A 17,307-nucleotide genomic window follows, 5' to 3' on the forward strand; every position below is an offset into this window, starting at 1 on the left:
AATAAAAATTTTATTTATGAATATTTTTTGATGAAATTTTACAGTTAGGTAGATTTTTTTACTCAAAATCCAAAATTAAATAAAAATTTCGAATTTTCTTATTAGAAATCCCGGAATTCCCAAAAAAGTTTTAAAAAATCCCAAAAATGGGATTTTTTGGTTTTTTGCCTATTATATCCATACCAGGGGCGGGGTTATCGAAACCCGTTACAAAATGATTAAGAACTTATTGGGTCATATAAAACAGGTCACTATAATTTGATATCGACTATGCGATTTGAGAATTTTTGCTCAAAATTTAATTTTCCATAAAAAATAGGGTTTTTTTGGATGGACCTGGTCCCCTCGGTATCAACAATTTTTAGGTTTTGTTTCATTTATCGTATTTTATGTAAAGTCAGCTTTCCAAAAAGTATAAATTCTATATACATCTTCTTAGAAACTTTTTAGATAACTTAAAAAGAAAAAGATACTTTTTTCCCAAAAAAATGACAAAAAATCGCCTTTTTTTAATTTTTTAAATTTAAATGCCTATAACTTTGGACTCAGTCATGATTTTTACATAATTCTTTCACTGCTTGGTATATAAACTTGTTGTTAAGCAAATAAAAAAAAATGGCGAAAATCGGAAATATTTGGACCTGCTATTATCAAAAAAACTAAAGTAAGGACGGTAAAAATTTTAAAATTTTAATATTCAAATGCGAATATCTCCTAAACTATAAGAGATAATTTACTGCTACGACGACATTTTTTATAGTGCTCGATGAGGAGATTCTATATACGAAATTTTTTTTAAATCGGAACTCAAATGAAGAAATAGGATCGTTTTAAAAATTTAACATAGCCGAGGTGTCCTAATTTGAGGACCCCCAGCCGGGCCCCTGGTTGGCCTATAAGGTCCAAATTCAAAACCTAAACTCGACAACACCTCCTCTTTGTGCATACCAAATTTCATTAAAATCGGATTAACCGTTTAGAAGTTACCGAATTATTTCCCTCTTTTTTTTTTCCTATACCACTGTGGGTTGGTATATAAGATTCGGAATTTTGTGTTTTGTGCTATTTTTATAAAAAAAAAGAATTAATTTTTATAAAATACATTTAAAAATTATTTTATGTACCTATTTTTAATTACTTTCCTACCAAAAACCCACGTTTTAGTTAGTACTGCATATAACGAACTTTTCAGTTTTACGAACAGGCCTGACAACACACAGTGGTATCGGAAAAAAAAGAGGGAAATAATTCGGTAACTTCTAAACGGTTAATCCGATTTTAATGAAATTTGGTATGCACAAAGAGGAGGTGTTGTCGAGTTTAGGTTTTGAATTTGGACCTTATAGGCCAACCAGGGGCCCAGCGGGGGGTCCTCATATTAGGACACCTCGGCTATGTTAAATTTTTAAAACGATCCTATTTCTTCATTTGAGTTCCGAGTAAATTATCTCTTATAGTTTAGGAGATATTCGCATTTGAAAATCAAAATTTTTACCGTCCTTACTTTAGTTTTTTGATAATAGCGGGTCCAAATATTCCCGATTTTCAATATATTTTTTTAATATATGTAACAAACTTAAGAGTTAACCTTATGGATGAAAATAATAGTACTAGGTAAATTCTCTAAAAGATGTTGAGTTTTCCCTAATTAATTTGTCACTTAAAAAACATTAGGTAGGCATGTTATATATCAATGGAAAGGTAATTTTGTCTATTTTTCAAAACTGTATATAATTTTTGAAAATTAAAAAATTCGCGGAATACTTTTTTTAAAAAAAATTAAAAAATGTTTTTTATTCAGTTTTTGCGAAGATACAAATTTTTCAAATTGCAATAAAAATTTTATTTATGAATATTTTTTGATGAAACTTTACAGTTAGGTAGATTAGATTTTTTAGATTTTTACTCAAAATCCAAAATTAAATAAAAATTTCGAATTTTCTTATTAGAAATTCTTAGAATTCCCAAATTATTAGAATTCCCAAAAAAGTTTAAAAAAATCCCAAAAATGGGATTTTTTGGTTTTTTGCCTATTATATCCATACCAGGGGCGGGGTTATCGAAACCCGTTACAAAATGATTAAGAACATATTGGGTCATATAAAACAGGTCACTATAATTCGATATCGACTATGCGATTTGAGAATTTTTGCTCAAAATTGAATTTTCCATAAAAAATAGGGTTTTTTTGGATGGACCTGGTCCCCTCGGTATCAAAAATTTTTAGGTTTTGTTTCATTTATCGAATTTTATGTAAAGTCAGCTTTCTAAAAAGTATAAATTCTATATACATCTTCTTAGAAACTTTTTAGATAACTTAAAAAGAAAAAGATACTTTTTTCCCAAAAAAAATGACAAAAAATCGCCTTTTTTTTTATTTTTTAAATTAAAATGCTTATAACTTTGGACTCAGTCATGATTTTTACATAATTCTTTCACTGCTTGATATATAAACTTGTTGTTCAGCGAATAAAAAAAAATGGCGAAAATCGGGAATATTTGGACCCGCTATTATCAAAAAACTAAAGTAAGGACGGTAAAAATTTTAAAATTTTAATTTTCAAATGCGAATATCTCCTAAACTATAAGAGATAATTTACTGCTACATTTTTTATAGTGCTCGATGAGGAGATTCTATATACGAAATTTTTTAAATCGGAACTCAAATGAAGAAATAGGATCGTTTTAAAAATTTAACATTGCCGAGGTGTCCTAATTTGAGGACCCCCCGCGGGCCCCTGGTTGGCCTATAAGGTCCAAATTCAAAACCTAAACTCGACAACACCTCCTCTTTGTGCATACCAAATTTCATTAAAATCGGATTAACCGTTTAGAAGTTACCGAATTATTTCCCTCTTTTTTTTTTCCTATACCACTGTGCAACATATGGGTTCGTTAAATCGGAAAACTACTGTATGATTTTTATTTTCGTAAAACTTTGCTAAGCCAAATTTGTAAAAATAAAAGTTAAAAAGTTGTGTTCTGTTCTTGTTCTTAAATACGGCAGGCAAAAACCCCTCTCGGCAAGCTCTTGACCTTGCGACGTTTTAGGGACGTAACAAACGTGGTAAGCTCAAAATGCGTTGTAAATAGTGAGCTTACCAAGTTTAGATTGCGATAAGGAATTGCTGCAATGTTGACAAAGTTGCGTGGTCTACATTACATGTTGTTGTTGTATGTATGTATGTATATACTTGGCATTAAAAATTTGGTGTCAATTTGGTAACAGGCGTGTATATTTTTTTCCTCTGTGTAGAACATAAAATACATATTATAAACAGTATGGTCTTTAATTTTATGTATGACACGGGCAAATAGCTTTAGAATTCTAGAGATATGGTTCGCCGAAGTCGCCAAACTGACAAAAATCGAGATTTTCCAAACACGACAAATGGAGACGACGACGAACGGACATAGTGGTAACTATTTTCATATAAAAACATTTCTTACAAATAACTCGGTTATAACGAGTACTATTTTATAAAATGTTCCTTTTTATAACGAACTTCAAAAATTTAAATCATAAGAAAATATTCAGCTTTGTTTGAAAAAAGTTTTAATTTGTTAAGAAACATATCGTCATATGAAATCCAAAAGCCCCTAAGTTACAAAAAAATCAAAATCGACTTTTTGATTGATTATAATGCACCGTATTAAAACACATGTTCCTGTTAAATATTACACTCCTACAATCAAAATCAACGACGCTATCTTCGAAATTTTAAAAGATTATGTTTTAAAAATACCTTAAAATTCATAAAAATTTTAAAATTCTTTTTAGTTTTTAACTTCGAAATTGTAAAATGTTATAAGTTGGCATCAAATAAAACAAAAATTTCTTTTCAAAAAAGAAATTTCAATTTCCGAAAATCTTTATGAAGCCTTGTGCTTTCCATGTTTAGGGCCTATTTGACCAACAAAACCCGATTTTAATTTAGTTAAAAATGTTGAAACTTACTATTTTTATACCCTTCATCTTCGTGGGAAGGGTATATATAAGTTTGTCATCCCGTTTGTAATTTCCAAAATATAATTTTCCGACCCTATAAAGTATATATATTCTGAATCCTTATAGATAGCGGAGTCGATTAAGCCATGTCCGTCTGTCTGTTGAAATCAGTTTTCTGAAGACCCCAGATATCTTCGGGATCCAAACCTAAAATAATTCTATCAGACATGCTTTCGAGCATGGGTATAATTCGTCCATAAATAACGGAGATATAAGCCAAAGTCCGAGACAACCTCTTATTCATTGCGTTGTGTATTTCGTTTTTGTTTTTATACCCTTCACCTTCGTGAGAAGGGTATATATAAGTTTGTCATTCCGTTTATAATTTCCAAAATATAATTTTCCGACCCTATAAAGTATATATATTCTGAATCCTTATAGATAGCGGAGTCGATTAAGCCATGTCCGTCTGTCTGTATGTCTGTTCGTCTGTCTGTCTGTTGAAATCAGTTTTCTGACGACCCCAGATATCTTGGGGATCCAAGTCTTCAATAATTCTATCAGACATGCTTTCGAGAAGTTTCCTATTAAAATCAGCCAAATCCGTCCATAAACAACGGAGATATAAGCAAAAATCCGAGACAACCTCTGAAATTTTCATAAAAAATAAGCAACAACAACACTGCTTATTCATTGCGTTGTGTATTTTGTTTTTTTTTTTTTTGAGTATTTCGTTTCATATGTTTGGATGGCTGTGTGACACACAGTGTGTGTTTCATTGCCTTGTGTATGTTGTTTTTGTTTCTTAGTGTATTCAGTTTCGTATGTTTGGATGGCTGTGTGTTTCATTGCCTTGTGTATATTGTTTTTGTTTCTAGGTGAATTCAGTTCGGTATGTTTGGATGTCTGTTGGTTTCATTGCGTTGTGTATTTTGTTTTTGTTTTTTGTGTATTTCGTTTCGTTTGTTTGGATGGCTGTTGGTTTGCCTGCCTTGTGTATTTTGGTTTTTATACCCTCCACCACCATAAGTGGTGATAGAGGGTATATATAACTTTGTCCTTCCGTGTGTAACACCAAGAAATATTCATCTGAGACCCAACAAAGTATATATATTCTTTGTCCTTATCAAATTCTGAGTCGATTTAGCTATGTCCGTCTGTCTGTGTAAAACACGCTCACGATAAAACGAAGCAATAGAGTTTAACCAAATTCACCCAAAATGTTCTTCATTTTCCTAAGTTGTTTGGTATTGGAAATGGGCAAAATCGGTTCACGCCGGGAAAAGTTATGAATCAAAATTTAAAACAACCTCGAAAAAAATAAGCATTTTTTACACAATCTGATGTAATTTTCTCGAAAACTATGCAAGGTAATTCCATGAAAATCACCATACATTCGTTTCTACACAAGAGCTTGATCCCTGCTGAAAATTGCCAGAATCGGTCCACAATTTCATATACCTCCCATACAAAAGTACATATTCCCGGAAAATGGGTTTTTTGTTAATAACTTCCGTCAGAATGTTGATATCTTCACAAAATGTTACAAATTAAAATCTTATGTCAATAGAATTCATCCAGAGAAAAAATTTTCTGGATCGGTCCATAATTGGACATAGCTCCCATACAAGGTCCCCTCCCGAAAATCACTTAAACGCGCATAACCCATTACTAAATTAAGATATCCATATAAAATTTGGTATAAGTATTGCCCATATGCATAGAAATATTACTCTGAAAGTTTTTTCCGATCGGTCCATAACTGGTCATAGCTCCCATACAAGGTCCCCTCCCGAAAATCACTTAAACGCGCATAACTCATTACTAAATTAAGATATCCATATAAAATTTTATACAAGTATTGTTTATATGCACAGAAATGTTACTGTGAAATTTTTTCCCGATCGGTCCATAATTGGTCATAGCTCCCATACAAGGTCCCCTCCCGAAAATCACTTAAACGCGCATAACTCATTACTAAATTAAGATATCCATATAAAATTTGGTATAAGTATTGCCCATATGCATAGAAATATTACTCTGAAAGTTTTTTCCGATCGGTCCATAATTTGTCATAGCTCCCATACAAAGTCCCCTCCCGAAAATCACTTAAACGCGCATAACTCATTACTAAATTAAGATATCCATATAAAATTTGGTATAAGTATTACTGATATGCACAGAAATATTACTATGAAATTTTTTCCCGATCGCTCCATATTTGGTCATAGCTCTCATACTAGGTCCCCTCCAGAAAATCACTTAGATGAACAATATTCATTACCAAATAATGATATAGATACAGAATTTTGAAATTTTGTCTTTATATGTATACATAATTGGTCATAGCTCCCATACAAGGTCCTTTTACGAAAATCTCTTAAACGCATATTACTCATTACCAAATAAAGCTATACTAAATTACGATATAGATACAAAATTTGAATGAAATATAGCTTTTATGTACAGAAATTTTGCTTAAAGAATTTTTTACGATCGGTCTATAATTGATCTTATCTCCCATACTAGGAACAGCCCCTAAAAGCGCTTTAACATTATTTAACTATTTGCATTATCAATTTGTGTAGAACAAAATTATATATATGTATGTATTTTCAAAATCCTTAAATCTTTCACACACATGCATACATGCAAATTATTAAATATTGCTAAGCACTATAAAAATATAAATGAAAATGGCGTTTATAATGTTCAATAAATCTTGGAATTGTAATAGATGAGAAGACTTATTTCTACAAATCTTTGATCAATTAGAAAAGTATTAATATAAAAGTAGCTGATGGAGGGTATTTAAGATTCGGCTCAGCCGAATATAGCAATCTAACTTGTTGTGTGTTTATTTCGTTTAGCATTGCTGTTGTTCATTATGTTTTGCTTTTGCTATAATAATGATATAGTCGGGAAAATGAAATACATATGTAAATTAAAATTTTATAAAATTGATATTTTTTAAATACACTATGGTGAAGGGTATATAAGATTCGGCACAGCCGAATATAGCACTCTTACTTGTTTTTTAAACATACTTTTCTACCCTTCACCTTCGTGAGAAGGGTATATATAAGTTTGTCATTCCGTTTGTAATTTCCAAAATATAATTTTCCGACCCCATAAAGTATATATATTCTGAATCCTTATAGATAGCGTCGATTAAGTCGATTAAGCCATGTCCGTCAGTCTGTCTGTCTGTCTGTTGAAATCAGTTTTCTGAAGACCCCAGATATCTTCGGGATCCAAATTTTCAATAATTCTATCAGACATGCTTTCGAGAAGTTTCCTATTTAAAATCAGCAAAATCCGTTCATAAACAACGGAGATATAAGCCAAAATCCGAGACAACCTCTGAAAATTTCATAAAAAATAAACAACAACAACACTGCTTATTCATTGCCTTTGTATTTTGTTTTTTTCAGTATTTCGTTTCGTATGTTTGGATGTCTGTTGGTTTTGCTGCCTTGTGTATTTTGTTTTTTGCGTGTTTATTTCGTTTAGCGTTGTTGTTGTTTATTATGTTTTGCTATTGCTATAATAATGATATAGTCGGGAAAATGAATTTTTAAATACTCTATGGTGAAGGGTATATAAGATTCGGCACAGCCGAATATAGCACTCTTACTTGTTTTTAGTACTTTTATTAGTTTTTCATTGCCTCGTGTGTATTGTTTTTGTTTCATGGTATATTCAGTTTCGTATGTTTGGATGTCTGTTGCCTTGTGTATTTTGTTTCTTGTATGTTTATTTCGTTTAGCGTTGTTCATTATGTGTTGCTATTGATATAATTATGATATAGTCAGGAAAATGAAATAAATTAAAATTTTATAAAATTGATATTTTTTAAATACACAATAGTATGGTGAAGGGTATATAAGATTCGACACAGCCGAATATAGCACTCTTACTTGTTTAATGTAACTTACCCCCTTATGGGTTTCAGAAGAAACAAATTCTCAAGGGCGTAAGTTTCATAAGTATATCCGCAATTAAAACAAAACCGCAAAATTTTCTTCAAATACTAATTTGTCAATAAAAAATAAGTTTAACTTGAGAAAATATTGAAAATTGTTTGATTTATCATTTTAAAAGGTTGTTTGCTTGCTTCTCCTGAAAAATTTGTTCAATGTAACTTAGGGCTTTTTGGATTTCATATGACTATATGAACCAATAAAATAAATGGTAGTTTTTTTTTAAAGAATATGAAATAAATGGGGGAGAAAAAGTATCAACAAGGGGAAAAGCGGGAAATTAACAATACATTTTGCGATCTTCGGAGCTTATAAAAATGGAAAAATCTCTTTAAAAATGACACTTTACGTACGTAAAGTCTAATGAAAAAGTAAAATGATATTCCATCCGTATGAAAAAAAAAGAAAATAAAATTCGTATAATTTATTTATTTTTGTGTTTACATGATTGGTATAAAACAATAACATAGTAAGATGGAAACAACTATTTCACTTCTTTTTTTCCGTATTTTCTCTCAATGTGTGATGGTTTCATTACATATTGCGTTAGACGATCCCATCTATGGGTCTTAGATCCAATATGGACTCAGTCTTATAAAATTTGCAAGAGAGATTTAGGTTTTTATATAACTTGTTTAGGTCGAACTTTATTGCTATACTTGTATTATTAAGCCAGTTGTAAGCGCCTAGCAGTTTGACAAAGTGTCAATGCATATGTAAAAGACAGTAATTCACACTACTTCAGAATGTAAATATTTTACACATCTATTGGAGACACAATTGTTATTTTCCACTAAAGTCTAACCTGCTGGTTGTACCCTATTTGAATGTTTTTGGTCATTCATCACGAATGTACTCTTCGTAATCGAGAGCGAAGACAGTCCCCACTTTACTGTACACCAAGTAAGCAAGAGAGTGGCAGTCGTCACTTAACTGTCCCCCGAATAAACGAGAGAGAGGACACTTGAAAAAAACTTAAGAATTGAATGTGAAGAGAAAAAGAAAAATCATTATCAGTTTTGTCATAGTGCAAAGACAATGAACAATTATACTATTTCATCACTTTTTAAGTTATTTGATTTTTATGTTAGTTGACTTTAAGAAGTTGTTTAAGGTAGTTTTCGCGAAAAATTTTGAATTTTAAAATAAGGAAATGTTTTTAAGTAAATTAAAAAATAGTAAAAGTAATGAAATTTAAATAAGAAATATTTACAATTTGGAAAAGTAAATTTATTAAAGGTGAATTAAAAGAAACATTTTTAACAGAGATTACGGAAAAAATTAATCTTTTCTTGATATAACAAATTCTATTCTTTCAGAGTCATTTATGTGTATTAATGAATTCCAAAGTTTAAAAGTCATAAGTTTTTAGAGTCCTAATCGAAAAGAGCTTTGTTAAGAGCCTTCTTGCACTCTTAATTTCACATGCTTGTATGCTTAGACATGTATAAAAAACGATAAAAACCTGTAAGAGAACTTATTTTTTACTCTCTGCCGATTTATTTAACCCTACCGTATTGGACAAGCTACTTGGGGACACTTTACTTTCTCCTAGGACACGTCAATAGATAGTAAAGTAAATAGTAAAAGAGCCAGTAATGTGACTGACTCCCAGGAACCTATTTGGAGATTACCATCCATTGACTACTTTTGACTACCCCTTGACAGTCTCATTGTAGATTGTAGAGTGACGATTGACTTCCTCGTAAGACAAGCCCAAGTTAAAATGGTTGGTCACCTGGGTAGTCGGGTGGCTAGGGGCCACCATAAGTGGTATGTCAAGTGGTTAGTTCGGAACTGTCCCGTCGAACTGCTGGGTTATTTTTAATGCATGTTATGTTCTCTTTTAATACACATAGCAAAATGTTTGATGTTAATTGGGAAAATTGTTTTTTTATAAAAAATATGGATGGTCAAAAATAATTGTAATTGTAATGAAAGAATTATAAATTTTTATAGATAATATTCATTATTTATAAAAGTATTTTCCACGCTTTATTGAAAAAAATTATTGAAATAATTTATTTATGTATGTTTATGTACATTAAAGGTGTATTTGCACGCAAAATATTTTATTTTGTTTATGAACAACTTTTTACAGTGTACTAATACTAAATGTTGACTTGAATACGGTTCTCTGCTGCTTAATACACACAATAAATACTTGATAGTATTTGTCTTCCCACTACTGGTTTAAAGCCATTTTCCGAAGAGGATCTTATAGGGGGTATAGGGTGAATTATGGGCCGATCATAATAAAATTGATTAGAAAGTTTAAAGATCCTATACAACTTGTTTGTGTCGAATTTCATTGCTGTAATGCTATTTTTAAATTAGTTATAAGCTTTAAAGTAATTTTCTACAGGGGATCTTATATAGGGGAAAAAGTCAATTATGAACCGATCCTTAAGTAGGAAGATGTTTGTTCTTGTAAGACTTGTTTATTTCGAAATTCATTGACATACTTGTATTTATAAGCAAGTTATGAGCGTTTCTGAAGTGGACCTTATATGTTGATTTGGATCCAATATGGTCCTATCCTCATAAAATTAAATATTGAGATACATACATATATATTTATGTACATAAAACTCAGCTAAATTAGGTAAGTTGATTAATGTTCAAATGAAACTTTCTTAATTGCTATACAGGTTTTTATAAGCTAGTTATTTTCTAAAGGGGATCTTCATTGGGGGTAGGATCAATCATCGAATAATATCCGCAATACTTTACAGAATAATTTCTGAGTACATAAAACTAATTTTTGTCATTTGTTACCTAACTAATATTTTTATGACGGTTTTATTTATACTTCGGGGGTCTATCCGAAAACGTGGATCGATATTTCACATTTGCGATACCAAACAAACCTAACCTATACGATATTTTTGTGGAAAATATCAAAATGATACTATTGATTAACTGAAAATTAAAAATGTTAATTGGAAAATAAGTGGCAAAAAATTCAATTTAAGCAGTATTATTGTAATTAATGTAATTGGATTCGGTAGCATATTTCAAAAAAATTTTTAATGTATTTGATTAATTTTGTAATTATTTTAATTTCAAATATCCACTAAAAAATTAATTATCCCAATACATGATTTAACTAAATTTCCCTAATTATAATGTTTTTATTGAATATAACTTTCAAATTATAAGTAATATAAATAAAACTCCACAATATTTTCAGATACACTGATGATGAAAACTCCTAGAATTTACCGGAGAATTTAGGGACATGTACCAAGAAATAATAACCTGAAAGAAACAACAAAATATTCCGGGGATAAGAGGTGCTACCAATAGTCTGCCGGGACTAGAAACTGGTGATGATGAAATTTATCATCGGCATTTCCTTGGAAATATTTGACATGGGGTCGAACTAGAGCACCATATAATCTGGCACTACGGGTGGCCAGTTGCCCGCAGGACTTGTTCTGGCTGGTCAGTTGGTTGAGGTTCTTTCGGGATCCACGTATTGTCTGTGGTTTAAACCCTCTCTCGGGTGCTGTCGCCATCTCAACAGGGTGATGGGACAGAGCAACTTATGCTGTATTTCTGAAGCCTTTGAGTATTTCTTACTCTTCGCGTAGTAGGGCGCCCGTACCAGGTTGACACTTGGTCAACCTGTCATTCCGTAGATTGTTCTTTATGACCTGAGAATGGAACTGATGTAAGTTGTTGAACGATATGGAAAAACTCCTATGCCCGACAGGAGACTAGTCCTGATTTAGTAGACCTCTCACTTCAGGGAAGTTCTCTCTCTGAAGTGAGAGGTTCTTAGATAAAATAATTAAAAAATTTCGTTAGTTTAAAAACATTTTCTTCTTTCTTACTTAATTTTTTACAAATGTCAGAATTTTCCAAATTTCAAAAAGTTTAATATTCAATTACAAAAACTAATTATAACAAGTAAGAGTGTTATATTCGGCTATGCCGAATCTTATATACCCACCATCAAACCTCGTTTGACTCGAATGAAACTTACTTATGTCGAATTTCATCTATATACTAGTATATTTAGGCCAGTTATTAACGCTTATAATTTTCTGAAGGGGACCATATATAAGGGGGTCGGGTCAATTATGGGTCGATCCTCATAAAATTTGGTAGATAGAATTTGGTTCGTATTAAATTTATTTGTGTCGAATTTCATCGCTACACTCGTATTTTTAAACCTTTAATGAGCGTTGCAGTCATTTTCTGAAGGGGACCTTATATGGGGGGTAGGGTCAATCATGGACCGATCCTCATAAAATTTTTTAGATAGATTTTGACTCGTATGAAACTTACTTATGTCGAATTTCATCTATATACTAGTACTTTTAAGCCAGTAATGAGCGTTAAAGTCATTTTCTGAAGGGGACCTTATATGGGGGGTAGGGTCAATTATGGACCGATCCTCATAAAATTTCGCATATTGATTTTGGATCATAAGAAACTTACTTATATCGAATTTCATCGCTATATTCGTATTTTTAAACAAGTTATGGCTGTTAAAGCTGCTTCTCGAGGGGCCACTTGTATGGGGGCTATCCGAAAACGTGGACCCATATTGCCCATTTTCAATACCAAACAAACCTTACCTATAAGAAATATTTATGTGAAATTTCAACCCTCTAGCTCTTTCCATTCGGACTCTATCGTGCTTTCAACAGACAGACAGACAGACAGACGGACGGACGGACAGACGGACAGACGGACAGACATGGCTAGATCGTCTTAGAATTTAATGAGGACCCAGAATATATATACTTTTGTGGGTCTATGACCAATATTTCTATGTGTTACAAACGGAATGACAAAATCAATATACCCCCCATCTTTTTTGATGGTGGGTATAATAATTAAATTTTAATAATAATTAAAGGGTTTATTGATTAAAATATATAGATTTTTGTAAAATAATGTATTTAATTAAAAAAATTAATCATATTAATTTAAAATTTAATACTGATTAAAATCTTTATTGAAAAAAATTATTGAATATTTTTTTCTGTGTTTGTAGCTCTACTGGTTATACTTATGGTACAAAAGCATTTATCGATATCTTAGGATTTAGCAAAAGCACCTCATAAGTATACGAATTTAATGTATTATGAAAACAGACATCATTTTATAATAGATTTTGTGGAAAAAGTAAATAAATAAATTTATTATGTAGTCCAGACAGTCCTTAAATTTTATATCACATTTTAAAATATTTTTTTTTTAAAAAGTGCAAAAAATAGCTCCACAAAAGTATTTGAATTTTTTGTATACATCATATTTAGATTAGCATTATGAAGTAAAAATAAATTATTAAAATGAAATTAATATTTTGTATAGTAGCCTTTGTTTTTAAAAACAACTTCCAAGCGACGTGGGACCGTTTCTACTAATTTATGAAATAGTTCTGGTGTTATTATGTCCCATTCTTCACGCAAAGCAACCGCATGGTGGTTTTGGAGGATAATGAGTGATTTAAAAGGTGTTCTTGTAAATATAACCACAAATTTTCAATGGAGTTTAAGTCCAGACATTAACTCTATTGAAATTTGATGAAAGAAGACACTTAGTGTTGTAAATGATCAACATTTTCACGTACCATATATACATGATTTCCATATATTAAATGCTCCAACAAAAAGTCCTATGTGTTTCAAATTATATCGATTTAAATCATAAATCCGCCAAAATAATATTTTATTTAAACTAGTTAATATAATACCGTAAATAATCGATCATCACCTGCCTTTTAGTGCACTCATCAACTTAAAATCACTTTATGGGTCGATTCAATCTGTTCCGTCCTTCCGTTAATATTTTTATGAAACTTTTTATTTAAAGTATTTGTGGTACTTATATGAAAAAACGAAGTAGGCGGTATTTCGCATACCCATTTTTATGAAATTTTGTGGGACTAGTCTATGTATTTGGTAGATTAAGTCCACCGAATAAAATTTCAAATTGAAAGTTTAATTGCAACTTCTAAACATATTTCCAATTTTGCATAGACTGATGCTGTGCAAATAAGTCGAAATTCTAAGATAAATGATTAATTAAGAATTAAATAAGCATTTTCTGATAATTTATGCAAGAATAGTAATTACAATATCTGTATTAGTGTTGATCTAATTGATATTTTTAAATAGCACTGCTGAAGAAAATGCGAAAATAATTTTAAGCATAATATCGGAAACTGTATTCTTTACAAAAGTTGTAATAACATCAAAAGTAGTACGACGAACAATCATAGACTTTGACTTCCACTATCTCATTAGGACCGAGACTTTTAGGTCTTAATTTAGATTGTTTAGATGACGCTGTATACCTGTTTTTATATTAACGTCTTAAATTCTACAATTTGGTCAATTTGTCCGCTAATTTAGATAGAATACGTTTGCAAAGGTAAATATCGCAGATGTTATGGATGTAATGCTAACATCTGCTGCATGGTATTACATTTGATCAAATATACCCCTTAAAGTCTCTAAACCCAAATTTCGAACGAATTCTTAAAATCTGTACATAAAATGGGAAGAATATTTCAATATAAAAATTGTTTTCCAAAAAGTCCTATGTGGAGTTTTTTTGAATTGCACTAAAACGCGTTAAAAATTCGGTTATTTTTCAAAATTCATTTCTAAAGCAACGCGATACAACAAAAATACAGCTAATTTAACCTGTTGTTTGCTTTTCTGAAAACTTTGTTAAAACCCACATATTACTAATATTCATAACAGGGACGAAGTGTTTTTTTATTTTTCATAACTTTTTAGAGTTATACTTCGACGGACTGGTTATTTAACCCTACTGCAATACCTGTCCATAGGACAAGATACTTGAGGACGCTTGATTTTCCCCTAGGACACGTCAGTAGCTAGTAAAGTAACTAGTAAAAGAGGTAGTAATGTGTCTAACTCCCAAGGACCCATTTGAAGATTACCATCCATTGACTACCTTAGGTAGTCGGGTGGCTATGTGGTATGTCAAGTGGTTAGTTCGGGACTGTCCCGTCGAACTGCTGAGTATATACTCACCAAAAAAGAACTTCCAAAGAAGCGAAAAATAAGTATAATTTACTCCATGAAAGTACTGAAAAAGACGTGAAGAAATGATGGTTTTAACATAGAGTTGTCAAAGGAGGGATGTTCTTTCTATTTTATTAAAAATTCACTACTTCTGAAGTCATTCTCAAGAAGTAATTTTTCTGCTCTTTTTTTTTGAAGTTATTCGGAAGTGAAATTGTAGTATATAGAGCTGTATTCTATTCTAATTTTACTTAAATAATATTAACATTAATAAGGCAGTAGACATATTAAATACAAAAGCCCAAAAAAAACATTTTTTATCTTATAAAAATGTAAGACCTAAAAATATATCTTCAGCATTGAAAAAATAAAATTATTTTCGCTTCTTTGGAAGTCTCCTCAGAAAGTAAAAAAAAATCACTTAGTGCTACTTTTGAAGTGGTGATAAATGTTATTCTTTTGGAAGTACTTCGTTTTATTTTTGCTGGGTACCTATGTTCTTACATTGTAGGTTAGCGGGATGTATACTTCTTATATCTTAAAATATAATAAGAATGCAGAAAATATACTGTAGTTCTATGACTAATATTTCGATGAATTAGAAATGGAATGACAAAATCTATATAACCCCATTTTTGATGTTGGGGAAATAATGGAATATGGCATCATGACAGATTTTGTTACGCCTCTTCATCATTAACCTAATAATGAAGAAGGAATACACCCTATTACACTATTATTAACTCGTATTAACAAAATATAGAATGTATTTAAAAATAATATCCTGAAAACAAAAAAAAAAAACAATTTGTATTTTTAAGAGTTTCTTCTCTATGTCTTCCTCAACAGGTTTATTTTTAATAATCAGAGTATGGAAATGACTAATAAGTCCCAACAATATTTAGATATGTACATGCGTATCTGTATGTATGAATATGACATACATATACAATGTATCTAATAAAAACTAATAAATGTTTATATTAAATAATTTTTATTTATTATAAATTCATTCATATGTAGTAAGTAATATTGTGTGTCTGAATAATTAAATATATACATTGTATATAATGCAGAGAAGTGCTACTTACCTATTAAGTTCTTCTAATAATAAACGAAAAAAAAAATATTAATAATACGTTTTGCCCTGACCTACTGTTTCTTCACTAGTTTTTTTGTTTTAACTACTTCATTATACATACAGATGTACTCGAACATATATGTGTATATGGTACGCGTGTGTATGTAATTTAAAGATTTTTATTGAAATTTTAAGGATTTGTCAAATTGAGTCCAGTTTTTCATTTATAAATAAGTAAATGTTCACATAGTTTTGCATCAACAGTCGGCAACAACGAAAATGAAATGAGTTTACAAGGGAGTAGTTGCGTAGAATTAACTCTGTGTATCGATTTTGTACACTGGGCAATTTGTGAGATGTAAAAACGAAGTAGTTTTTATTAATTTTTTAGCAATAATAATTTCATTTTGATTTATTTATTACCGAGTTTATATAGTTTTTTTTTTTAATTATTATTGTATTTAAATTTATATTGATTTGTTAATATATATTTGTTTTTTTTTTTAATATTTAGCACAACACTAAATGCAAGTATATTTTTATTTTTGCGACAAAAAAATGTGTGTGTTTGTATGTAAATGATGACTTGTTTTGCTGGTGCACAAATCCTTCGTTATCCTTGTTCGCTGTCACAATTGGAAGTATAATGTTTAAAAGCTTTTTGTCATGTCAGTGTACATAAAAATAGTTTCGTTTAGTCAGGTCAAAAACCTTCTAAAACTTTTAGTCACATACATATGTAAACAATTTTACATCGATACGTTACAATTTTCATAAATACATACTACAAGCATAATTCACAATAACAAAATATTAGGGTAAGCTACCATTAAGGTTTCGATTCAACTACCACGAAATTCTATGTTCATATGTATGTATATATACATACATACATATACCCTGCAGTTCGACAAAGAGTCAATGCATCCGAAAAAGTGTGATTTGAAGTAATGTCTAACCACCTGGTTGGCTTTAATTTGTGTTTCGTCACGGATATACTCTTTGTAAACGAGGGTGAAGATAATCGTCACTTTAGTGTCCCCTTTGTAAGCGAGAGAGGGGACACTTAAAAAGCACTTGTCTACCTCTTCGTAACCTATGGGGTGACGATTGACACCCTCGTAGGACAAGCACATATTAAAATAGCTGGTCACCTGGACAGTTGGTGGCTAGGTGTAACCCTATGTGGTAGTTTAAAGAGGGAGTTCGGGACTGTCCGACCTAACTGCTGGGTATGTATATAATATCGCCCATTTACTAAAAACTGGAATAACTTGG

The 17,307-nt window shown here is 30.8% G+C and overlaps 1 protein-coding gene across 1 annotated transcript in view; it reads right to left on the minus strand.

Annotated features, from left to right (window-relative positions):
* Positions 1-16,563, minus strand: part of LOC119603889 — a 30,870-nt gene extending 14,307 nt beyond the window's left edge. Inside the window, exon 1 of the mRNA XM_037956176.1 lies at positions 16,040-16,563. The gene's annotated coding sequence lies outside the window, so the exon portion shown is untranslated. The remainder of the gene's footprint in view (positions 1-16,039) is intronic.
* Between the last annotated feature and the right edge of the window lie 744 nt (positions 16,564-17,307).

The sequence above is a fragment of the Lucilia sericata genome, unplaced genomic scaffold, assembly GCF_015586225.1.
Source record: "Lucilia sericata isolate MDLA Ls3-8-SP2 unplaced genomic scaffold, ASM1558622v1 Contig000010F_arrow, whole genome shotgun sequence".
NCBI lineage: Eukaryota > Metazoa > Arthropoda > Insecta > Diptera > Calliphoridae > Lucilia > Lucilia sericata.